We start from the raw sequence: 6,000 nt of genomic DNA on the forward strand, positions 1-6,000 counted from the left end.
GAGGAGCTGTCAGGAAGCAGCAGTGGCCTCAGCAACAGCACTGTTGTGAGGAACGTGGGCTGTGTTTGGGGAACAGCCAGGGGTTTTGTGTGGCAGGTTTACAGCACCTGTAGGAGGCTGCATTGGTAAATAAGCCCAGAAAAGTAGGCTGGGGCCAAATTACGCATGACTTTGAAGGTCAGTCTGATGAGTTGAGTGGGATAAATAGAAACTGTAAGTAGCACCACCTCCATTGAGGACAGGTTTTGCTGCCAAAAGATTTTTTAGACTTTGTTGGATTGTGTAATTGTGGATGAAGAATTATTGACCTGCATGTATTTGATCTTTGATTGTTTTAGTATGCCAGATTCTTGGAGGTGAAATTGCTAAGTCAAGGTGACGAGTGTTGTTGAGACTTAATGTTGATTGCAAAATTAACCTCTAAAAAGGCAGTGCCAGCTTAGAAGACCATGACTGACTGAGAGTTCTTGTTTTATCTTGACCTTGCAGAGCTGGGTGTTACAACATCCAGAACCCCTGCAGTGTCCTCTTTCTCTCCCTCCCTCCCCCCTGCTTTCCCTCCCTCCCCCCTGCTCAACCTCCCTCCCCCTCTCTCTTCCTTGGTTCTTCCGTTTCTTCCTTTTACTTCTCCTATGATAGGCACTCATTTTCTGAAGAGCCTGCTGCTCTCTTCCCATTTATTTATGATGCCACATTTATCACATTCTTGTTTTTTTGAGACAGAATCTCACTTTGTCATTGAGGCTGGAGTGCTATGGTGCAATCTCGGCTCACTGCCACCTCTGCCTCCTGGGTTCAAGCGATTCTCCTACTTCAGCCTCCTGAGTAGCTGGGATTACAGGCATACGCCACCACACCCAGCTAGTTTTTATATTTTTAGAAGAGACAGGGTTTCACCATGTTGGCCAGGTTGGTCTTGAACTCCTGACCTCAGGTGATGCACCCAACTCGGCTTCCCAAAGTGTTGGGATTACAGGCGTGAGCCACTGTGCCCAGCCACATCCTAACTTTTGATAACATGCCAGGATCTTTCTTTGCTGTCCTCTCAAAGAGGTTAAATATTATTTTCATAATGAGTTATAATTGAGAAGTTTTCTCATGTCAAATATAAAAACAAAATAATATAGTTCATTGACTCACTTATGTCTTACCAGCCTTTTTATTACAAATTATTGTATAGTCAACACTTTAAAGTGTGTCCTATTTTTTCCTAAGTTTTATCAATAGATGATGATACTGATGATGAAATGTGTGATGATGATCATTTAAAGGCTTATTTTGAATAACTGGCAATTCCATGAGTGACGGCATTAAACATATGAAGATCTAGAAGGACTGGAACCTCCAGAAAAAGACTGGATATTACCTGCAAGTGCTCCTAGTCAGGAATGTTCCAGTCTTTATGGCTTTTCCAAAATTCGACATTAGAAAATCACTATCATTCTCATTGGATGTTCACATGAAATTTAAGCCTCTGGTTTTCTTTGGACTCCATTTTTTTCCAGGTATGAATTAATGAGGAATGCCTGCCTTTTCTTTCTTCTTCCTACCTCTCCCTCAACCTACAGAAAATTCAAAGGCTACCACAAGGGAGATTTACATATTCTTCATCCAGATTCACCAGTTGCTAGTGTTTGCCACCTTTGCATTTTTTCTGTCTTCATACTTTCTTCCCTGAATCATTTGAAAGTAAATTGCAGAGAACGTGACATTTTACCCCAATACTTCAGCATCTATCTCTTGTGAATCAGGACATCTTTCTCCATAATCACAATTCTATTATCTAACTTTGATACAGTAATTTAAATTAATGTACCATCCACATTGAAATGTATGTGATTATCTCCCAAATGTCCTTTATATGTATTGTTTTCGATCCACAGTTTAATCAGAGATTAACCTCGCCTTTGGATGTCATATTTCTGTATTCTCTTTTAATTTGGAGTCATTCTTTCATGATGTGTGAAACATTTTGTAAAATCTAGCCTCTTTGTTTTTCAGAGTGATTCGCAGTCTAGATACATCTGATTGCTCCCCTGCCTGGACTAGATGAGATTAAGCATTTTTGCAAGAATACAGATGAAACAGTTTCCAATGAGTGGATTCAGATTAAACATGGGCAGCGTGGTGTACTTCTCATTGCCTCACACCAGGAGACGTTTGAGTCTGTCTGTCCCATGATGTGTGATGCTGTATTTGGTGATTTTGGCTAAGGTGGAGTCAGCTAGACATCTCTTTGTGAAGGTAGCCTTTCCCCTTTGTTATGAGTCAGTCATCTGTGGGATGAGACATGAAAGCCCTGTGAACATCCTGTTCCCTGACAACCCTTCAGAGCTGGTTTCAATGCCACTGCTGAAGCCTCTGGGAAACGTTGATTACACTCACGGTGACGGTGGCAATTTCTTGAATTCCTTCTCCATTGACTGCCTGCGTTATCCAGTGAAGCAGACATTGCCTGTTCCCTACATTTTCCCCTTCAAAATGTTTAATTTTAATTTAAAAGATTAATACAGCCAGGATATTCTTTCAACAGGCAAATAAAAACCGCAGTTTAAACTCTACGTTTCAATCAGAACCTGGGACTAGTAAGTATGAAACAGTTCTTTTGTTCTTAAATCCTAAGTTTGACTTTACTTTTAAAAAATTATTTCTTTGGTATGATTTAGCATGTATTAACCCCTCCACTCCCTCAAGTCTAAAACTTTTCAAAAGAACTTTTAAGAATACCTGGGTAATTGGTGTTGTTAGAAATACCATAGTCTGTATTTCTTGGGCTGAGTGTTATGAATGATTGTATTCTACCCAGACATCGAGAATTAGACATGAGTTCTCTCATATGGTAGTAGTTTATCACGTTTATTACTGCCTCTTACTGTTGTGTATTTTCTCTCTATGCAAATTGTGGAGTTTGTCATATGAATGCCAAGTTTTAGGTTTACATAAAAGAATGATTTGATGAGAAGGATGCAGTTATTAGATTGCTCAGATTGGACGTTGCTCCATTAACTGTATTTTTCAGGTAATTCTGTAGTTACTGGAGGTAGTAGAAGGCACACAGATCATGCCATTTCCCTCTAGTACTTGGATAATTGAGAAAGAAATGGCAGAAAAATGTGAATGGTATTTCCAGATCTTAGCAGAGTAAGTTACGCTTTAGATGTCCTATGAAGGGAATAAGGGGTCTTTTGTGTTTGTATGACACCAGTTTTTTTCAAAGAAACAATTCCTGTTGACATCTGAAAACTATAGAAAAAGTATAAAAAATTACTGCAATAATGTTTCTGTATGTAAGTTTCTTTCACATAATTTTCTTACATTTAAATATTTAATGTCTTGAGTTTAGATCATTCATGTGGAAAGTTCTTTGGCCCAATGTCAAGACATTAAATAAAAAGCAAACAGACCTTTTACCTCGCTCAAGCATATTTATATCATCTGGATATTAATTCCTTAACAGATATATGATTTATAAATATTTCATTCTGTTGGTTGTCTTTCACTTTCTTCATATTAGTCTTTCATGTGCAAAAATTTTTAATTATGATGTAGTGTTATTATCTATGTTTTCTTTTGCTACCTGTGCTTTTGTTGTCATATCCACGAAGTTGTTGTGAAATTCAACGTTGTAAAGGATTAAACCTTCATAAACACACAATATGAATGCCTTTCCATTTCTTTAGGTTTTCCTTCTTTTAACAGTGTTTTGTAGTTTTCAGCATGTCTTTTGCTTCCTTGACTAAACTTATTCCGAAGTACTTAATTTTTTTAGACGCTACTATAAGTGGAATCGCTTTCTTAATTTATATTTTAGATTGTTTATTATTGGTGCTTAGAAACACCTGATTTCTGCGTATCGATCTTGTGCCCTTCAACATTGAATTTATTTACTAGCTCCGGTAGCTCTCTTGTGGATTCTTTGGGATTTTATGCATATAGGATGATGTAATCTGCAGAGAGAGATACTTTTACAACTCTTCCCAATTTGCGTGCCTTTTATTTCTTTTCCTTCTAATTGCTGTCTGTGATTTCTAGTACACTATTCAGTAGCAGCAATTTAAGCAGGCATCATTTCTTGTTCCTAATCTTATAGGGATAACTTTCCATCTTTATCATTCAGTATGATGTTAGCTGTGGGTTAAAACAAATACCCTTTATCATGTTGAGGAATTTCCCTTCTATTTCTAGTTTTGTGAGAGTTTCTATTATAAAAAGGTGTTGGATTTTGTCAAATGCCTTTTTTTTGCATTGTTTAAGGTGATCATGTAGTTTTATTAATGCGATTTATTACATTTATTGGCCTTCTTATGTTGAACCACATTGTCATTCCTGGGATATAGCCCACTTGTTATGGTGAGTACTTTTTTTTACATGCGGTTTGATTTTTGAATACCAAAAAAAAAAAAAAAGAAAAGAAAAAGACAAGAAATGCAGCTCCTTTAAGTCTCCTAAAGGCTGCTTCAGCCAGTGGGTTTGAAACAGTGATGGGCAGCTTCTGTGTACCTATCCCGGGCAGTCAGAAGCAGCAATCTGCAGTCAGGACATAGAACCCTGATAAAGCGGAGGCAAGGTTCTATTGCCAAATGTGGCTCCAGCCATCTGCCCTAGAAACACAGATGACTTTCTCTACATTTGTTGGCCGTGAGCCTGGGGCTGGGTAGCCACTGTTATGCTGAAGCCTGAAGTTGGTCCACATTAACTGCAGTTTACCAGCTAAGCTTTTTCCCTGGTAGCTGGCAGTGTTCAAAGAGACCTCAGAGTTCTAAAAGTTACTCCAGAGAGTCTTTTTTCAGTACACTATGGTTGTTGACTAGGTGGAGACACACATTTCTGGCACTTTCTACTTTGCCATCTTTCCTAATGTCACTTCTTGTTATCTTTTCATTTCTAATGTTATAGACAAATAATCAGAATTTGGTTTGGAAAATCTAACTAATTTAAATGTTTAAGGTTAGATATATAATATATATATTTCATGGATCTAAGATGATGAACTAAATGCATTTTTGAGGGGTTTTAGCTTTACATGGTTTTAGGTCAGCATTTTATGTGATTCCATTTTCTCTTTTTTAGCATATGAGACATAATTCTTTGTTCCCACTTTTTTAGTGGTTGCTCTAGTATTTGCAATATACATCAATAATTAATCCATGCTCACTTTCAAATAACATTATCCTGCTTCCACAGTAGTTTGAGTACCTCATAGTAACAAAAGATTTCTAATTCCTAAGCATAATGTGCTTAATGTAACTGTGTTTTTCATCTTTTTCTAAATTGTAAATTTCTCTTGCTAGCTGGACACCATATATTAAGTAAAAAGAATGGCTTTCAACATATTGCGGTAAGACGTTGGAGAGGGGAAGCATTCCACAGTTCTGGGATGTGGTCTCAGTCTTTAAGTGAGCCTGTGCCTTTGGACTGTGCACTTCACAAGTGTGTCTCAGTCTTTCTCCCTCTCAGGTTGAACAGGGTGGCTAGAAGGAACTGGAGGTGGGTATTTCCCTTCCTCTAGGCTAGTTAGGCTCAGCCAAAAGCCCAGCAGGTTAGGCTCTGGTTGATCAGTTTTCCTGAGGCCTGACCTGATTAAGAACAAAGCGCAATGTCATGTTTCAAAGTGGCCCCTTTCCCCCTCCCTGCTGGAAGTCCAGAGAGATTTTTCTCCAATATTTGCTGTGAGAACCTGGTCATGTTCCTGGAGATAAAACTCACAAAAGCATAGGGGCCCACCTATGACTGGGCCCCCTGGAGTGTTTTGTTTTGTTTTGCTTTTTTTTTTTTTGTATTTTTTAGTAAAGACGGGGTTTTACCGTGTTAGCCAGGATGGTCTCGATCTCCTGACCTCGTGATCTGCCCGCCTCGGCCTCCCAAAGTGCTGGGATTACAGGCGTGAGCCACCGCACCCAGCCTGGAGTTTTTAACCCTCAGACTTTTCCACACTGAGCATGCAGCAGTTCCTCGATTGCATTTCTGGCTTTCCCATGCTGGCTGCAGCTATTGTGGGGG

The sequence above is a fragment of the Pongo abelii genome, chromosome 4 (genome assembly GCF_028885655.2).
Source record: "Pongo abelii isolate AG06213 chromosome 4, NHGRI_mPonAbe1-v2.0_pri, whole genome shotgun sequence".
NCBI classification, from domain to species: Eukaryota; Metazoa; Chordata; class Mammalia; order Primates; family Hominidae; genus Pongo; species Pongo abelii.